Genomic DNA, 20,713 nt, shown 5'->3' with positions numbered 1-20,713 from the left:
TGATTCTACAAATATTTGCTGAGGGCAGCCTACTATGTGTTAGGCACAAATTAGGCGCTTAGTAACTGTTCGTAGACTGAACAAATGGAACCTCACTCAGCCTGTGAGAAAGCAGTGTGAGTATGTGTGTGTGTAGGGGGCATAAGTGTAGGATTAAAAAAAAAGTGTTGCTTGAGCTAAATTTTGAAATATGAGTGGGAGTTACCCCAGTGGATAAGGAAAAAAAAAGGCATTCCAGGAAGAGATAAAAGCACATGCCTTAGCTATATGGAGACTCCATCATGGCTTAGATGGTATGAAGCCAGCCGGGTGTTAGATGGAAATAGGCAAAGAAACCTGCCTTCACATAAGAATTAGCCCAAAGAACTGGTTTGAGATAGTATGCTTAAACTATGTGTCTAGGAGGGAATATGTATTTAGATTTCAGGGAGGAAAGAAAACACAGAGAATTGGATTTTCTGAGGCCAGGCAGCAGGACAGCCCTGATAAGTCCCAGGGTTGACCGGTGAGTGCATTGGTTGGCCTTTGGACCCAACAGGAAACTCCTCTTCATAACCTAAGAGCTGGTAGGTAGAGGCTGTAGTAAATTGTTGGGGCTTTCCCTCTGGAGACCTGTAACCCTGATTAGGAGGCTCAAAAAACAAAACAAAACAAAAAAAAAGGAGAGAAAACCAGCCAGCCAACCAACACACTGTTGTTTTAGTAAGAAGACCACAGTTAAGATGAAACATTTCTGAAAACCAAATGAGATCATGTAAGAGGGCTTGTAAATTTTCACATATTATCCAAATATAAGGTCCTGTCATTATTATCATAGAGAGCCAAGAGTGGCCAGTTCACTCAAAGTATATGGGAGGAAGTAATTCTGGCAGGGCAATGGCTTGGGGGCTAAGGATGTGGCTGCCAGAGGAGGCACAGAACAGCAGTGGTGCTTCAGTGATGCCTGGGAAAAGGCATACTGTATGATGATTCCTATAGATACTCTGTAAAGCTGTACTTCTCTTTTTTTTTCTTACTTTTTATAGTAAATGATTAGAGAAATGCAGATTGATCCTATGTGAACACCTCAAGGGCAAGGAACTCTCATATTTATCTAGCATAGTGCCTGGCAAGTGGGTAGCACTTAGTAAATGTATATGGGTCTCTGAGTGGATTGCTGGAAGGGGAGGAAGGATGAAGGGGGATGTTATAATAGAAAAAATAGTCATGTCTCCAGCTGGACACTGATGGTCTTGGTTTCTTGGTCAAAAGCTGGTAAGCATTTCTGTCAGAACTTGGTCATTAAGATTGAGGGGATGGAGTGGATAATGATATTCCCATTAGAAATGAATAAAGGAATTTGGGAAATGAAGATAGCAGAAACCAAGAGCACTGCTGGAGAAAAGCATGTGGGACTGGAAGATGATAGATTCTGTAGCTAAAAAGAAAGGAAACTTTTTGCATAAATATGATCCACCTAGGAACAGGTGTACTGGAAAAAATACAAGGAGTATGAGGAATGGGCAGGGGAAGGTCCTACTATTTATGTGTTTGAGGAAGGGGAAGCATTGTCTAAAGATGGCAAATGTAGGAGGAAGAAAACCGTAAGAATGTGGTCAGAGATGATGAGGAAGATTAAAGGCTAAAAAATCCAGACTCATTTGTGTACACTCAAGTGAAACTGGGTGAGCCATGCTCTCCCCTTTTATTTCTCTTTAGAGAGAGCTTTTTTAAAAAAGAAGATTAAGGCCACCTGGTGACATCCTTCATACCCACTGTGGAATGATTTGATTTGCAGACTCACGTTGTGATTAGAGGAGACAGTATTCTTAGGATTTTGTAATCTTAATGTTCACCCAATGCTGGACATCAAAGAAGTGATATCCAAGGTCCAATATTTGGGGAGCACCTGGAGCTATCTAGCAATTTTTCCAGGGTCATGAGTGGGTGTGATACCAAGAGCCCTCAGTAAAAAGACCAGTTTAGGAATAAAACCCAGTGACAAATCTCTGAATCAGAGCAAAGACCATATTTGCAAGCTTGCTCTGATTTTCTTAAAAAAGGTATATATCCCTGTTTATTTTGGTGTGTTAAACTGATGAGAGGGGTTTGAACTGAAAGGGGATTATAAACAATTCTCTAATGGGGAGGTGCTTAACCAATATCAGCCTTTGTCAGAGTTCGTTCCACTGAGCTGTGCATGAGATGCCACACCCAGGTTGTTCTGTTTTCTCACAAGTCTGACCTCCCTTCTCACTATGTAACCCCAGGAGCCCAGGGAACCCACTTCTGTTAAAGGAGGATGTCACTAGGTTTGGCTATGTGGAAGGAGAAAGGAAGGGGAACAGGAAAACTCTTCCAGAATACTCTGGTGAATTCCACTGCTTAGCTCCCTCACCACTCCATTTTTGGACAAGAAACCAGAGTCTATCCTTGGCTCCAAATTCACACCCTTGGGATTCAGGTGGAATGAAAGCTACCACAGCCCAGGGGGTGAGATGAGGGTGCATCACTATGTCAGGCACAGACCCTTTGCATTCCCCAGACGATGGACTCCCAATAAACTATTCTTCCTTGGCTCTGAGACTTTACTGCCCTCCTCCTCATCATGCAGAGGCACTGCTGGGCAAGTATCCTGAGTGGTATCTGTGGACCAATGTCTGCTAGTGCATGGAGTCAGATGGCCACAAAGACACTGTGGGTCATGCTTCCTAAAGGTGACCCTGTCTCTCTGTCCTCTCCTTCAAGGATTCTGCAAGCAGGGAGGGTAGTCTCAGAATACTCCATCCTCTGAAGGGTTCCACTAGATCCCCAGAGCAAGTCCTGTCAAAGACCACACCCAGAGGCCTCTCCCAGACCCAATTAAGTGCAGAGCCACCCAGAGGCATAATTACAGTAGGGTTGCCAGTGAAGGAAGCCACACCCTGAAATCTGGGGATTCAGTGGAAATCAGTTCCTACAGCACACTCATCCCCAATTAAACTGTCTTCATCCACTTAATTAATCATCACATTTACTGACCGTATACTATTGCAAAGCCCTGTGCTTGGTATCTTAATGCAATTTATTAACAAATAAACATTGTTGCTTCTGCCCCTCCTTGATACCCAAATAAACTTAGAAAAACAGATTTCATGATTCCATGCTTTGTGACCTTGGGCAAATTGCTTAACCTGAGTCTAAAGTGCCAAATGTTTAAAAGGGGATAATTTCATAAGGCTGTTATAAGGATTCTATGAGATGTTAAACATCCCTGCTTTAGTACTTGGCACACTGGTGCTCAGTAATCCTACATATCCTTTTTTCCTTCCGTCAAAGGATTTTCTTTACAGGACCTGGCTGAGTCAGTTATTCTACCTGATTTTACTGCTTTCTTCCTGAGGGTCAAGCCCAGGGGCTCAAATCTCCTTTCTTTGCTTCAGAGGCCTCACTGGTCCTCCCCTCTCTTGCACCCTGTGCGCTGATAGAAGTTCCTGCCTTCAGCTTGCAGCCAACTGGGCTACCACGGAGAATACAAATTCTAATGGGGTGGGGGACGAATGGACAAAGGCGCAGCCCCACAGGACCCCTGCCTCTCGACCACGCTGGAGGGATACAAGTTAGGAAAGACTGAGCCCTAAAGGAGGTCAAAGCCAAAGACCTTTGAGCATGCGGGAAGTTACTCCTGGCCTGGATCCCATGGCAGGATCCTCTCCTTCCAGTCAGAGATTTCTTCCAGGCAGTTTTAGGGCACAGTCTCAGGGCCTCCTATATACACGGGTCCTCTGTGGGGTCCGTCCCCACGGTGCAGGCTCCCCTATGTTCCCGAATGGTCTTCCAATGAGACAACACCAGAGACCACCCTTGCCCTCCCGTAGGTACACAGTCTCTCTGCGGATGGCGTCCTCCACACTGGGCCTCCCCGTGGCAGCAAATGCCGAGAGAGCCCTGGGAATCTCCACTCGAACAAGGGTCTTCCATGGGGGCGGCTCCGCACACCGCCTCCGGGGCTCTCCCAAGGGGTAGAGGCAGGGATACTCGGGGTTCATCCACTAACACATGGACCCCCTCGGGGCGGCTCCCACACAGCACCTCCGAGTCCGCGGAGGGCTGTCCGCTGCCCACAGACCCGCCCCTCACGGTGCCTGGCTGGTCCCAGCCGCCCCCGCCCCCGCTTACCGGGACTGTCAGGGTGCGGGATGCGGGTCCAGGGCTGGCGGACTCTACATCGCGGGCGCCGCGCAGCCCATGGCCGCTCCGGAGTCGGCGTGCTGCGGCCGAGCGCCGGGAGCAGGCGGCGCGGGCTGAGCAGCAGGCTGAAGCAGCGGCGGCGCGCGCGCCCAGAGCATACCCACCCTCCCCGCCCCGCGCGGCTGCGGCGCGTGCGCCCGCGCAAAACGACCTCCGGGGCCGGGGGGCGCGCGCCCCGCCCCGCCCTCTGGCACCTACACGTGTGGCCTCCGCGCCTCCTCCGGCAACCGCGCGCGGGAATGAAGCGCCGAGGGACGGCGGGAGGGCGGCGGCTCCACACCGGCTCCACGGCCCGCCCCGACGAGCTGTGGGTCCGGGTGCCAGTGGGCGCCCCCCACCAGCTCCGGGCTCTGCGGCGCTGGGACTGCGGCAGCCCGGACTCCTGCGGCAAGGTCAGTGCCCGTTCGGAGGAGGCGACCCGGGAGAGGCCTCCTCGGGGAATGCCGCCGCTCCCCGTCCCGCCCGCGCCGTGGCGAAGCGGAAGCGTACTGCTGTCCGCACCTGCCTAGAGAGGTGAGAATGATTCATCCAGCGGCCTCGGCCTGGCTCTGTCTCTCCTACCGAGGCCAGCTGCCCACTCAGGCCTCTGGGCCCGCGACCCTGGCATCAGGGCACTCACCTTCATAGAACTCCACGGCGGAGGGTCTAAATGAGCCTTCACAAAGTGCTTGGCTGGCCCAACTCTTTCTGTGCGCTGTTTTCTGGGATTATTGGCCTTTCATCTCCAGCAGAAAAGTAATGTACTTTAACCCAGTTTTTGCTGCAGTAACTTCATCACTCAGACTGAATAGCCGGCTTGTCAGGAGGCCAGCAGTTCTGAGAGATGTAACCTGTATTACACCAAACTACATGCTCTGAGAGGGCAAGAAAAAGATAAAGTCATAAAGCACCTAGCAACTAATTATAAAGTAATAACTGAAGATATGCAAATGATATGCCAGTAACTCTTTTTATTTAAATTAATTGTGTTTACATTTTAACCTACATTCATTTTCTTGTGCGTCCGATCTCTGTCTCAAATACAATTCACGTCGTCATTTTTTGAACGTCTAGTATTTGTTTCACTCTGCTAAGTGCTGTAGGAGATAAAAAGAAAAAAAAAGAACTTATTTAGTTCTTAACATCATGAAACTTACCAATAGGGAATGTAAGGTAAATGTAGTGCTACATATTGAAATGACTTTTAAACAAAGTGCCAGATATACTATTCTGAACACTTTAAATATTCAATATATTAAATCATTAATTTTTCACACCATCCCTTAGAGGGACTGTACTGTTAAGTTTCTGCCTTTTACTGGTGATGAAAATGAGGCACAAAGATATTAAACAACTTGCCTAAGGTCCCATAGCTAATATGTGGTGGAGGTAAGATTGAAATCCAGGTAGTCTGACAGCAGACCCCAAGTTCCTAACCATTTTACTGTACTGCTACTGAGAAAGAACTGGCTGCTTGCTAATCATTAATATACGGAATGCTAAAATTAGCACTTATTTCTCAGAAATCACTATCTTTTTTTTTTTTGCTTGGGAAAGTAACACAGAAGAGAAGACAGCTTTCTGTATAGTCTGGGGGCCCCAAACCTACTTTAGAATTACATTGTACCAGCAATTTCACAGATAGGGTTCTCCGAACTGTTTTCAGTGTTTTATTTCTATGCTGTTTGACAGGCTTATATGGAAGATGACACTGTAATAATATCACCATAGAAATCTCTGTTGGTTAATTCCTTCATTTAAGAAAAAAGTGTGTTGTGCTGAGAACTAGAAGGGGTGCACATTAGAGTAAGACACAGTTCTTTCCCTCAAGGAGCCGTAATCTCACAGAAGAAACAGGTATTGACAGAGAACCATAATGCAAAACAGAAAATGAGTTGTGCTCAGTAGAGGAATGAAATGTAATGGAGGTTCCAAGGAGTAGAGAAACAGATTACCTCATGAAGGGAGGTGCTTGGGTTAAGGAAAACACATAATTATCGTTTAACTTTTTCTTGATACTAAAGTATTACAAATAGTATAAAAATTTATCCAGTTCCTTAATTTTTGAAAAATTACATGCAAAGTTCTTCTCATACTCAGAAAAGACAGCTTTTTGTTATGTTACAAGAATTTTTCAGAGTATGGAGAGGTTAGTAAGCACAAACATTTTGAAGATGGTTTACCTTATTTCCTCGAGTGGGGGACACAGAATAGAGTGATGATACACAAGGTAAGATTTTCAAGGTCAAAGGAATAGCAAAAGAAAAGCAAGGTGGGCATGAACAAGGTAGGCCTGGGGGCAGCCTGGATTCTGAACAGGGTCAAAGGTTTCTGGGCAGTAGCCTGTACCACACAGAACTACTCTTGCAAGATAGAGACTGTTTTCAACTTTTTTTTTTGGTGTGTGTGATATCTTTTAATTATGGCAAACATGCCACAAATATTCTGGGATGGTCTCAGTTCAGATATTTAATTCCATTATGCCCATAAATTCTTGTCAATAAGATTGACAAATAAGGTCATCATATTCATGTTAGTGTCTAGAAAGTAGAGATCACTGTATGTTCAACAGATGTTTAATAATTGAGGAGTTGGAAAAGTCAGGGAGGGGCTATTTGATAAGGAACTCTAAATTCTCAGATGCTTTAATGTGGTAGGTAATAGGGAGCCCCTACAAGTTTTTGAGCAAGGTAGTATCATGTTAAAGCTACTATTTAACATACCCTAAGCATTTACTTATTTTTATTTTTTAAATTAATTTTTACTGGAGTACAGTTGCTTTATTTCACTGTTGTGTTAGTTTCTACTGTACAGCAAAGTACAGTGGAGCAGCTATACGTATACATATATCCCCTCTTTTTTGGATTTTCTTCCCATTTTGGTCACCACAGAGCATTGAGTAGAGTTCCTTGTATACAGTAGGTTCTCATTAGTTATCTATTTTTTACATAGTATCAATAGTGTATATATGTCATAATCTAAGCATTTAGAGGTATTATCTTTTAGATGAAGGACCGAGTGAGAATGCATATGATCTTTTGTCAGTAGTTTAAACAAAACTTTAAAATATAAACATGAGAATGAGGGTAATTTCTCCGAGGCTGTAGACAAAAACCTGTTGGGATATTAAAGAGACTGTGGGGGTAAAAGTAATGAGAATGCCACTGAACTCTTTTTGTCCTTTCCATATCCTGTTGGTGACCTCTAGTGGAAGAGGATTGGTGCATCCTTTTTGCTTATAATACACATTTCTTGGGGCACCTACCTAGCACACAGTTCCCCTTCGCTGTGAGTGGCTCCAGCGCACAGGGACAAGTCCCAGCGACTTTCTCAGACTTAGGTAACTTGCCCACTGCCTACTGCCAGTTTTATCCAGAGGTAGACATCCAACTTAAACCGGTGCAATCATAGTCTCTCCCAGGAATCTGAAACACAGAAGCAAGCAGCAAAGAGCTTGGGAATCGCTAGACCTGAGTTAGTGAGAATTTGTTCTAAAGAGAACTTCCCACTGCTGCTGCTTAGACCCCAGATCTGTCTCAGTCCCTGCTCTTCCCGCATCTTGGATCTTCTTCTCTTCCTTCTGTCCCTTTTCCTTATGCTTTGGCCATCCAGTTGAGGGACATTAGGTCTGTTTCTAATTTTTGGTGATTATGAACAAAGTCACTAGAAACATTTACATATAGGTTTCTCTGTGATAAGTTTTCATTTCTACTTTGGTAGACACCTATGAATATGATGGCTGGGTGGTATGGTAGTGTATGTTTGACTTTATAAGGAAAGTGTTTTCCAAAATGGGTGTGTCATTTTGCATTCCCATCAGCAATGTATGGGTGTTCTAGGTGCTCCACATCCTCTCCAGTACTTGGTATTATCAGATTTTTGTTTTTAGACATTTTAATAAGTATGCATTGGTATCTTACTGAGTTTTGTTGGATTTTTGTAGTGACTAAAGATGTTGAACTTCTCTTTTCCTGTGCTTGTTTGCCATTCATTTAACATTTTTGGTGAAGTGTCTGTTCAAATCTTTTGCCCGTTTTTTAAAAAAATTGGCTTGTTTGTCTTCTTATCATTGAGTTTTGAGAGTTCGTTGTATATTCTTTTTTTCAAAATTAATTTATTTTATTTATTTTTGGCTGTGTTGGGTCTTTGTTGCTGCACACGGGTTTTCTCTAGCTGCGGAAAGTGGGGGCTACTCTTCGTTGCAGCGTGCAGGCTTCTCATTGGGGTGCCTTCTCTTGTTGTGGGGCATGGGCTGTAGGTGCATGGGCTTCAGTAGTTGCAGCATGAGGGCTTAGTAGTTGTGGCTTGTAGGCTCTAAAGCACAGGCTCAGTAGTTGTGGTGCACGGGCTTAGTTGCTCTGCGGCATGTGGGATCTTCTTGGACCAGGGCTCGGACCAGTGTCCCCTGCATTGGCAGGTGGATTCTTAACCACTGCACCACCAGGGAAGCCCCTTCTTTATATATTCTGATACAAATCCCATTTTTTTCATGTTTATTGGAGTATAATTGCTTTACAATGTCGTGTTAGTTTCTGCTGTATAACAAAGTGAATCAGCTATATGCATACGTTATCCCCATATCCCCTCCGTCTTGCATCTCCCTCCCACCCTCCTTATCCCACCCCTCTAGATGGTCGCAAAGCACAGAGCTGATCTCCCTGTGCTATGCAGCTGCTTCCCGCTATTCCCACTAGCTATCTGTTTTACATTTGGTAGTGTATATATGTCCATGCCACTGTCTCACTTCGTCCCAGCTTACCCTTACGCCTCCCTGTGTCCTCAAGTCCATTCCCTACGTCTGTGTCTTTATTCCTGTCCTGCCACTAGGTTCATCAAAACCATTTTTTAGATTCCATATATATGTGTTAGCATACGGTATTTGTTTTTCTCTTTCTGACTTACTTCCCTCTGTATGACAGACTCTAGGTCCATCCACCTCACTACAAATAACTCAATTTCATTTCTTTCTATGGCTGAGTAATATTCCATTGTATATATGTGCCACATCTTCTTTATCCATTCATCTGTCGATGGACACTTAGGTTGCTTCCATGTCCTGGCTATTGTAAATAGAGCTGCAATGAACACTGTGGTACATGACTCTTTTTGAATTATGGTTTTCTCAGGGTATATGCCCAGTAGTGGGATTGCTGAGTCATATGGCAGTTCTATTTTTAGTTTTTTAAGGAACCTCCATACTGTTCTCCAGAGTGGCTGTATCAATTTATATTCCCACCAACAGTGCAAGAGAGTTCCTTTTCTCCACACCCTCTCCAGCATTTACTGTTTGTAGATTTTTTTGATGATGGCCATTCTGACTGGTGTGAGGTGACACCTCACTGTAGTTTTGATTTGCATTTCTCTAATAATTAGTGATGTTGAGCATCCTTTCATGTGTTTGTTGGCAATCTGTATATCTTCTTTGGAGAAATGTCTATTTAGGTCTTCTGCCCATTTTTGGATTGGGTTGTTTGTGTTTTTGATATTGAGCTTCATGAGCTGCTTGTATATTTTGGAGATTAATCCTTTTGTCAGTTGCTTCATTTGCAAATATTTTCTCCCATTCTGTGGGTTGTCTTTTTGTCTTGTTTATGGTTTCCTTTGCTGTGCAAAAGCTTTTAAGTTTCATTAGGTCCCATTTGTTTATTTTTGTTTTTATTTCCATTTCTCTAGGAGGTGGGTCAAAAAGGATCTTGCTGTGATTTATGTCATAGAGTGTTCTGCCTATGTTTTCCTCTACGAGTTTTATAGTGGCTGGCCTTATATTTAGGTCTTTAATCCATTTTGAGTTTATTTTTGTGTATGGAATTAGGGAGTGTTCTAATTTCATTCTTTTACATGTAGCTGTCCAGTTTTCCCAGCACCACTTATAGAAGAGGCTGTCTTTTCTCCACTGTGTATTCTTGTCTGCTTTATCAAAGATAAAGTGACCATATGTGCATGGGTTGATCTCTGGGCTTTCTATCCTGTTCCATTGATCAATATTTCTGTTTTTGTGCCAGTACCTTACTGTCTTGATTACTGTGGCTTGGTAGTATAGTCTGAAGTCCAGGATCCTGATTCCTCCAGCTCCGTTTTTCTTTCTCAAAATTGCTTTCATTATTCAGGGTCTTTTGTGTTTCCATAAAAATTGTGAAATTTTTTGTTCTAGATCGGTGAAAAATCCCATTGATAATTTGATAGGAATTGCATTGAATCTGTAGATTGCTTTGGGTAGTATAGTCATTTTCACAATGTTTATTCTTCCAATCCAAGAACATGGTATATCTCTCCATCTGTTTGTATCATCTTTAATTTATTTCATCAATGTCTTATAGTTTTCTGCATACAGGTCTTTTGTCTCCTTAGGTAGGTTTATTCCTAGGTATTTTATTCTTTTTGTTGTAATGGTAATTGGAGTGTCTTCTTAATTTCTGTTTCAGATTTTTCATCATTAGTGTATACGAATGCAAGAGATTTCTGTGCATTAATTTTGTATCCTGCTACTCTGCCAAATTCATTGATTAACTCTGGTAGTTTTCTGGTAGCATCTTTAGGATTATGTATAGTATCATGTCATCTGCAAACAGTGACAGTTTTACTTCTTCTTTTCTGATATGGATTCCTTTTCTTTTTCTTCTCTGATTGCTGTGGCTAAAACTTCCAAAACTATATCAAATAACAGTGGTGAGAGTGGGCAACCTTGTCTTGTTCCTGATCTTAGAGGAAATGGTTTCAGTTTTTCACCATTGAGAACGATGTTGGCTGTGGGTTTGTCACATATGGCCTTTATTATGTTGAGGTAGGTTCCCTCTATGCCTACTTTCTGGAGAGTTTTTATCGTAAATGGGTGTTGAATTTTGTCGAAAGCTTTTTCTGCATCTATTGAGATGATCATATGGTTTTTCTCCTTCAATTTGTTAACATGGTTTATCACATTGATTGATTTGCGAATATTGAAGAATCCTTGCATTCCTGGGATAAATCCCACTTGATCATGGTGTATGATCCTTTTATTGTGCTGTTGGATTCTGTTTGCTAGTATTTTGTTGAGGATTTTTGCATCTATGTTCATCAGTGATGTTGGCCTGTAGTTTTCTTTCTTTGTGACATCTTTGTCTGGTTTTCGTATCAGGGTGATGGTGGCCTCGTAGAATGAGTTTGGGAGTGTTCCTCCCTCTGCTATATTTTGGAAGAGTTTGAGAAGGATAGGTGTTAGCTCTTCTCTAAATGATAGAATTTACCTGTGACGCCATCTGATCCTGGGCTTTTGTTTGTTGGAAGATTTTTAATCACAGTCTCAATTTCAGTGCTTGTGATTGGTCTGTTTATATTCTCTATTTCTTCCTGGTTCAGTCTCAGAAGGTTGTGCTTTTCTAAGAATTTGTCCATTTCTTCCAGGTTGTCCATTTTATTGGCATAAAGTTGCTTGTAGTAATCTCTCATGATCCTTTGTATTTCTGCAGTGTCAGTTGTTACTTCTCCTTTTCATTTCTAATTCTATTGATTTGAGTCTTCTCTCTTTTTTTCTTGATGAGTCTGGCTAATGGTTTATCAATTTTGTTTATCTTCTCAAAGAACCAGCTTTTAGTTTTATTGATCTTTGCTATTGTTTCCTTCATTTCTTTTTCATTTATTTCTGATCTGATATTTATGATTTCTTTCCTTCTGCTAACTTTGAGTTTTTCTGTTGTTCTTCTTTCTCTAATTGCTTTAGGTGTAAGAGTAGTTTGTTTGCGATGTTTCTTGTTTATTGAGGTAAGATTGTATTGCTATAAACTTCCCTCTTAGAAGTGCTTTGCTGCATGCCATAGGTTTTGGGTCATCGTGCTTTCACTGTTATTTGTTTCTAGGTATTTTTTGATTTCCTCTTTGATTTCTTCATTGATCTCTTGGTTATTTAGTAGCATATTGTTTAGCCTCCATGTGTTTGTATTTTTTGCAGTGTTTTCCTGTAATTGATATCTAGTTTCCTAGCACTGTGGTCGGAAAAGATACTTGATACGATTTCAATTTTCTTAAATTTACCAGAGCTTGATTTGTGACCCAAGATATGGTCTATCGTAGAGAATATTCCATGAGCACTTGAGAATAAAGTGTATTCTGTTGTTTTTGGATGGAATGTCCTATAAATATCAATTAAGTCCATCTTGTTTAATGTGTCATTTAAAGCTTGTGTTTCCTTATTTATTTTTATTTTGGATGATCTGTCCATTGGTGAAAGTGGAGTGTTGAAGTCCCCTGCTATGATTTTGTTACTGTCGATTTCCCCTCTTATGGCTGTTAGCATTTGCCTTATGTAGTGAGGTGCTCCTATGTTGGATGCATAAATATTTACAACTGTTAAATCTTCTTGGATTGATCCCTTGATCATTGTGTAGTGTCCTTCTTTGTCTCTTGTAATAGTCTTCATTTTTTTTTTTTTTTTTTCTTTTTGCGGTACGTGGGCCTCTTACTGTTGTGGCCTCTCCCTTTTCGGAGCGCAGGCTCCGAGGCCATGGCTCACAGGCCCAGCCTCTCCGCAGCATGTGGGATCCTCCCGGACCAGGGCACGAACCCGTGTCCCCTGCATCGGCAGGCGGACTCTCAACCACTGTGCCACCAGGGAAGCCCTAGTCTTCATTTTAAAGTCTATTTTGTCTGATATGAGAATTGCTACTCCAGCTTTCTTTTGATTTCCATTTGCCTGGAATATCTTTTTTTTTTTGTGGTACGCGGGCCTCTCACTGTTATGGCCTCTCCTGTTGCGGAGCACAGGCTCCGGACGCGCAGGCTCAGCCGCCATGGCTCACGGGCCCAGCCGCTCCGCAGCATGTGGGATCTTCCCAGACCAGGGCACGAACCCGTGTCCCTTGCATCAGCAGGCGGATTCTCAACCACTGCGCCACCAGGGAAGCCCTGGAATATTTTTTTTATCCCCTCACTTTCAGTTTGTATGTGTCCCTAGGTCTGAAGTGAGTCTCTTGTAGACAGCATATATATGGGTCTTGTTTTTGTATCCATTCATCCAGTCTATGTCTTTTGGTTGGAGCATTGAATCCATTTACATTTAAGGTAATTATTGATATGTATGTTCCTATTACAATTTTCTTAATTGTTTTGGGTTTGTTATTGTACGTCTTTTCCTTCTCTTGTGTTTCCTGCCTAGAGAAGTACCTTTAGCATTTGTTGTAAAGCTGGTTTGGTGGTGCCGAATTCTCCTAGGATTTTGCTTGTTTGTAAAGGTTTTAATTTCTCTGTCGAATCTGAATGTGATCCTTGCTGGGTAGTGTAATCTTGATTATAGGTTTTTCCCTTTCATCACTTTAAATATGTCTTGCCACTTCCTTCTGGCTTCTAGAGTTTCTGCTGAAAGACCAGCTGTTAACCTTATGCGGATTCCCTTGTATGTTATTTGTTGTTTTTCCCTTGCTGCTTTTAATATTTTTACTTTGTATGTAATTTTTGATCGTTTGATTAATATGTATCTTGGCGTGTTTCTCCTTGGATTTATCCTGTATGGGACTCTCTGTGCTTCCTGGACTCGATTGACTATTTCCTTTCCCATATTGGGGAAGTTTTCAACTATAATCTCTTCAAATATTTTCTCAGTTCCTTTCTTTTTCTCTTCCTCTTCTTGTACCCCTATAATTCGAATATTTGTGCATTTAATGTTGTCCCAGAGGTCTCTAAGACTGTCCTCAATTCTCTTCATTCTTTTTTAAAATTCTTCTCTGCAGTAGTTATTTCTACTATTTTATCTTCTAGGTCACTTATCTGGTCTTCTGCCTCAGTTATTCTGCTATTGATTCCTTCTAGAGAATTTTTAATTTCATTTTTTGTGTTGTTCATCATTGTTTGTTTGCTCTTTAGTTCTTCTAGGTCCTTGTTAAACATTTCTTGTATTTTCTCCATTCTATTTCCAAGGTTTTTGATCTCCTTTACTATCATTACTCTGAATTCTTTTTCAGGTAGACTGCTTGTTTCCTCTTCATTTGTTTGGTCTGGTGGGTTTTTACCTTGCTTTTTCATCTGCTGTGTGTTTCTCTGTCTTCTCATTTTGCTTAATTTACTGTGTTTGGAGTCCCCTTTTTGCAGGCTGCAGGTTTGTAGTTCCCGTTGTTTTTGGTGTTTGCCCCCAGTGGCTAAGGTTGGTTCAGTGGGTTGTGGAGGGGACTAGTGCCTGTGTTCTGGTGGATGAGGGTGGCTCTTGTCTTTGTGGTGGGCTGGACTGCATCTGGTGGTGTGTTTTTGGGTGTCTGTGACCTTATTATGATTTTAGGCAGCCTCTCTGCTAATGGGTTGGGTCGTGTTCCTGTCTTGCTTGTTGTTTGGCATAGGGTGTCCAGCACTGTTGATTTCTGGTCGTTGAGTGGAGCTGGGTCTTAGCATTGAGATGGACATCTCTGGGAGAGCTTTCGCCGTTTGATATTACACGGAGCTGGGAGGTCTCTGGTGGACCAATGTCCTGAACTTGGCTCTCCCACCTCAGAGGCACAGGGCTGACACCTGGGGAGCACCAAGACCCTGTTAGCCACAAGGCTTAGAAGAAAAGGGAGGGAGGAAGGAAGGGAGGGAGCGAGGGAGGGAGGGAGGGAGCAAGGAAATAAAAAGAAAGTTATTAGAATAAAAAATAAAAATAATTATTAAAATAAACAATTTAAAAAGTAATAAAAAAAAGAAAGAATGAAGAGAGCAACCAAACCAAAAAACAAATCTACCAATGATAACAAGCACTAAAAACTATACTAAAACAAACAAAAAAAACGGACAGACAGAACCCTAGGACAAATGGTAACAACTATACAGACAAAATCACACAAAGAAGCATATACATACACATTCACAAAAAGAGAAAAAGGGGGAAAAAAATCTCTATATTAAAAAAAAAGGAAGAGAGCAACCAAATCAGTAAACAAATCTATCAATGAAAATAAATGCTAAATACTAAACTAAGGTAAAGATTAAAACCAGAAACCAGTCAGTCGCATACAGCAAACCCCAAGTCTACAGTTGCTCCCGAAGTCCACCGCCTCAGTTTGGGATGATTCGTTTTCTATTCAGGTATTCCAGTGATGCAGGTACATCAGGTTGATTGTGGAGATTTAATCCTCTGCTCCTGAGGCTGCTGGAAGAGATTTCCCTTTCTCTTCCTTGTTCGCCCAGCTCCTGGGGTTCAGCTTTGGATTTGGCCTCGCCTCTGAGTGTAGGTCGCCTGAGGGCGTCTGTTCTTCGCTCAGACAGGACGGGGTTAAAGGAGCAGCTGATTAGGGGGCTCCGGCTCACTCAGGCAGGGGGAGGGAGGGGTACGGAATGCAGGGCGAGCCTGTAGCAGCAGAGGCCAACATGACGTTGCACCAGCCTGAGGCGCTCTCTGTGTTCTCCCGGGGAAGTTGTCCCTGGATCATGGGACCCTGGCAGTGGCGGGCTGCACAGGCTCCCGGGAGGGGAGGTGTGGATAGTGTCCTGTGCTCGCACACAGGCTTCTTGGTGGCTGCAGTAGCAGCCTTAGCGTTTCATGCCCGTCTCTGGGGTCCGCACTGATAGCCTCGGCTCACGCCCGTCTCTGGAGGTCGTTTAGGCGGTGCTCTGAATACTCTCTCCTCGCGCACCGGAAACAATGGTCTCTTGCTTCTTAGGCAGTTCCAGACTTTTTCCCGGACTCCCTCCTGGCTAGCTGTGGTGCACTACCGGCTTCAGGATGTGTTCACGCAGCCAACCCCAGTCCTCTCCCTGGGATCCGACCTCCGAAGCCCGAGCCTCAGCTCCCAGCCCCTGCCCGCCCCTGTGGGTGAGCAGAGAAGCCTCTCGGGCTGGTGAGTGCTGGTCGGCACCCATCCTCTGTGTGGGAATCTCTCCGCTTTGCCCTCTGCACCCCTGTTGCTGCACTCTCCTCCGTGGCTCCGAAGCTTCCCCTCTGCCACCCCCGTCTCAGCCAGTGAAGGGGCTTCCTAGTGTGTGGAGACTTTTCCTCCTTCATAGCTCCCTCCCCGAGGTGCAGGTCCCATCCCTATTCTTTTGTCTCTGCTTTTTCTTTTTTCTTTTGCCCTACCTAGGTACTTGGGGAGTTTCTTGCCTTTTGGGAGGTCTGAGGTCTTCTGCCGGCAGGAGTTGTTGCACATGTAGATGTATTTCTGATGTATTTGTGGGGAGGAAGGTGATCTCTACGTCTCACTCCTTTGCCATCTTGAAGGTCAGAGCTATAAAGAACTCTTAAAACTAAATAGTAAAAAAAAAAAAAAAAAAAAGAAAGTGATGCCCAATGTTCAGTGAAGTAGAAACGCTTGAGCTATCTTGGCAGATAGTAGAAGGCTGAGGAAAGTGGCCAAGGACGAATGACTATATTATGTGAGGATACAAAACATATCCATTGATTGTATTCCATGAGAGAGCTCAGGAAACACACCATTCACCAAGGCCATCAGGAAAGCACTGGTGAGAGTAGCACTAGCATCACAGTGGTGGCTCTTCTCTGCAGGTCAGGGCTCATTGTAGGAGAGGTGGTCGGAGAGCTGAGTTCATACATATCCATGGGGATGAGGAGCTTCATTGTAATAGAGGCCATAATAATTGTAATGACCTTCAGGGTCTGAGGGAAGATCCAAGGGACTTGAGCTGCATGGAGTTGTGGATATGGTAATAGAGCATGATGTCCCCAGGAGAAAAATAGGTAGCAAAGCATGGCAGGTATATACTATGATGATTCCCCTAGTTCTTTTCCCAAAGGAACCTGTGGACGTTTACTTGGGTGATTGTATATTGGGAAAGGGAAAATACCCAGACAATTTTTTTTTTTTTTTTTTTTTTTTGCGGTACGCGGGCCTCTCACTGTTGTGTCCTCTCCCGTTGCGGAGCACAGGCTCCAGACGCGCAGGCTTAGTGGCCATGGCTCACTGGCCCAGCCGCTCTGCGGCATGTGGGATCTTCCCAGACCGGGGCACGAACCCGTGTGCCCTGCATCAGCAGGCGGACTCTCAACCACTGTGCCACCAGGGAAGCCCCTACCCAGACATTTTTAGATCCACAGTCTGAGTTGACATTGATACGTGGAGACCCAAAGCATCAGCATAGTTCTAATAGAGTGGACCTCTAATAGGCCTACAGGGACCACATAATAAATGAAGTCCTTGCTCACGTCTGGCTCCAAGCAGGCCTGCTGGGTTTGTGGATACTCAGTGGTCATTTCTCCTGTTCCTGATTGCATTGATATATTTGCATGTTAGGGTAGCCCTCATGTTGGGTTCTTAGTCTGTGGGGTAAAAGATACAGTGAGGAAGGCCAAGTGGGAAGCTTTGAAATTGTTCCTTCATCTTCCTTCCTCTCCCAGACATGATAGTAAATCAGAAACAATATCACATCCTTGGAGCACAACTGAAGACTATTGCTGGCTTAAACAAGCAGTAGCCTTCATCATAGCTACTGTGCCAGATATGATGTAATTGCTAGAGTAGATCAATAAGGCTTCAGGTACATGGTATATGGCCATTGATCTGACAAAAGCATTCTTTCCAGTTCCAATCAGAAAAGAGGGTCATAACAGTTTGTATTCATGAGAGATGGCCAACAATATTCTTTACATTTTGGCTTCAGGGCTATGTCAGCTTTCCTGCCCAGTCAAAATATAGCTTGATGAGATCTGGACTGCTTGGGCATTCCACAGACCATCACACTGATCCATTTCATTGATGGCATGCTGATGTGCTCTAGAGGATAGGAGAAAAACCCTACAAAGATTCAGGAACCTGCCATTTCAGTGAAGTTTTTAGGATTCCAATGGTCAGGAGTATGTTGGGATAGCTCTCCAAAGTAAAAAACAAATCACTGGGGCTTCCCTGGTGGCTCAGTGGTTGAGAATCCGCCTGCCGATGCAGGGGACAGGGGTTCGTGCCCCGGTCCGGGAGGATCCCACATGCCGCGGAGCGGCTGGGCCCGTGAGCCATGGCTGCTGAGCCTGCGCTTCCAGAGCCTGTGCTCCGCAACAGGAGAGGCCACAGTGGTGAGAGGCCCACGTACCGCAAAAAAACCAAAAAACAAACAAACAAACAAAAAACCCCCCCCCAAAAACAAAAAAACCAAATCACTGCATCTTGTACCCCCTACCACAAAGATGGAAGCACAGCACCAGTAGTCCTCTTTGGGTTTGGAAAGCAATATTTTCTACAACTAGGTTGATTGCTCTGGTTAACATAGAGTGACCGAAGGCTGCCAGCTTTGAGTGAGACCTAGAAAAGGAAAGTCTCTGCCAATAGGATCTGGAGGATCCTATGGTGTTGGAAGTGTCAGTGGTAGGAAATGATACGGTTATGGGCATATGTTAAGCTCCAATGGGACAATCACTTTGCAGGCCCTTGGAATTCTGGCTCCTGCTGCCTCTGAATATTCAACCTGTCAGCAATAGAGACCAATGCTGAGCCCTTGATAGGGCACTTTTCCTTGAGGAGACCAACCAGCTACTTGGTGGCAAGTCAACTGCTTTGGGCCTCTCCCACAATGGCTGGGCCAGTGGTTCATCCTCACAGGAATATATGACTTATTTGGGGTATGGGTTTGCATTTTCTACCTGTAATGGCTCAGCCAGCATCACTATTTAGGGGCTTATGGAATGCCTGATCTACAGGCAGGGATTCTCACACAGCTTAGCATCCAAACATGGGAGCCTCTTCATAGTGAAGGAAGTGTGGAGTGGGCCCCTGATCATAGGTCCACTGGTCATATCACATACTATACCAGCCAGGGGCAGCTGGTCTCAGAAAATGTTGAATAGCCTTATAAAGGCACAGCTAAAGTGCCAGTGTGTGTATGGGAAGAATACATGGCTCTGGGAAACAAGGGGTACAAGCAGAAGTAACCCCACTTACCATTACTCACAATGACCCAGTGGGGAATTTTGTACTTCCTATCCCTGCACCTCTGAGCTTGTAAAGTTGGAGGTTCTCATCTCTAAAGAAGGTGTACTCTTGCCAGGAGACACAGCAAGGATCCTACTGAACTATAAGCGATGGCTGCTACCAGGGCATTTTGGACTCCTGTGTCCAGGGACCAGCCTGAGAGAAGAGCCACCATATTGGCAGAAGTAATTGACCCTGATCAGTAGGAGAAGGTAAGGGTGTTTTTACCTAGTGGCGACAGGGAGGGAATATGTGTGGAATCTCTGTGATGCAGTTGGGCATTTCCTGGTATTTCCTTGCCCTCTTGAATGGACACATGCAGCAACTCTAGTCTGAGAAGGATGTGGTTACCCACAGCATGATTACCTACTTCAGGAATGAATGCTCAGGTCACACTACCAGGTGAATCAACAAGACCAGCCAAGCTGACAGGTGGCAGTGAGGGGAATTTAGAAAGGAGGAGGCAGAATATGAGTACCAGTTGCAGGCCTGAGATCAGCAGCAGTGATGAGGGCTGTAGTTTTTTCCACTCAGTGGGCCCTTCCTTAGGAAGAGAGGCCCCATGGAACCATGGAGGAGCTGCTCCCCAGTCCGCTGTGGAGAAGGAGATGTGTGCGACCATAATGTGTCTCTCAGATCTCCTGTTGTGGGCAGCGTAGTTGATGCCCCACCTGCTCTGATCTACGTACACCGCCACATTTGCTCTGAGGCCACGTTTCCTGTGGTCTTTTTCCAGACAGTGGTGGTACACAGCAGGCTCATTCCTGTGAGACAGAGGACGCCTCTGACAGATGATTTTGGCCTGAGGATATTCTACATCAGCTTTCAGATACTCTCTGAAAACTTCCTGGCATTCTAAGGCCCCTCCTACCTTCCTTCTTTGCCTCGCTCCTTCTCACGGGTTAGATGTGTGTCACTGTCTGGCAGATATCAGCCTTCTCTAGCTTTCTCCCCATTTTTTTCCACAGGCATTTCCCCCAGTTTCTTGCAAGTCTAGTCTGATCTTGGTGTCTACTTCTTGGACCTGAACTGACACAGGTAGGTAGAAATTTACTCACTTTATAGATGAAGAAACTGTGCTTCAGGGAGGTTGAGTAACCTGCTCAAGGTTATATAACCAATAAGTGGCAGAGCCATGATTTAAGTTCAGGATCATCTGGCTTCAAAGCCCATGTGCCTAGATTTCATATTTCTGTTTTCTTGCTTCTTCAGTTTCTGTTAGCTTCATTCTCCCCCAGTCTCCTGGAAAGGCTTTTGAATATTCTAGTCTCTCTCTACCCTGCAAAGGCAGGAGGACTTTTGAGTACTACACTTGTAACAGAATGTGAAAAAAAGAACATTATACTCTTGGGGTCAGTTACAGTTCTTGGATTTAAAGAACCCATCTGGGAAGGAGAAACTAAGGGGACAGGGTTGCTGAACTTCCCCTCCCTTTCTGGAGAGTTAAACCATGAAAGTTCGGAGTTTTGTTTTATAAGAGAAACTGTATGTCTTTATACCCATGATCTTTTTTTTTTTTTTTTTTTTTTTTTGCGGTACGCGGGCCTCTCACTGCCGTGGCCTCCCCCACTGCAGGGCACAGGCTCCGGACGCGGAGGCTCGGCGGCCATGGCTCATGGCTCATGGCTCACGGGCCCAGCCGCTCCGCGGCATGTGGGATCCTCCAGGACCGGGACACG

At 44.3% G+C, this 20,713-nt stretch overlaps 1 protein-coding gene across 4 annotated transcripts in view; it reads right to left on the bottom strand.

The window, feature by feature from the left end:
• The window catches only part of PHF24 (PHD finger protein 24), a 30,324-nt gene extending 25,288 nt beyond the window's left edge, over positions 1-5,036 (bottom strand). For 2 of the 4 annotated variants that reach the window (XM_059071676.2, XM_067039614.1), the window contains exon 1: positions 4,138-4,330. The gene's annotated coding sequence lies outside the window, so the exon portion shown is untranslated. Of the gene's footprint in view, positions 1-4,137; positions 4,335-4,828 lie in introns of those variants that run through there. The other 2 variants (XM_067039613.1, XM_059071672.2) reach the window with 2 other exon arrangements.
• Positions 5,037-20,713: the final 15,677 nt, after the last annotated feature.

This window comes from Kogia breviceps, chromosome 8 (assembly GCF_026419965.1).
Source record: "Kogia breviceps isolate mKogBre1 chromosome 8, mKogBre1 haplotype 1, whole genome shotgun sequence".
Classification (NCBI taxonomy): domain Eukaryota; kingdom Metazoa; phylum Chordata; class Mammalia; order Artiodactyla; family Physeteridae; genus Kogia; species Kogia breviceps.
This window is presented reverse-complemented; position numbering and strand designations above follow the sequence as displayed.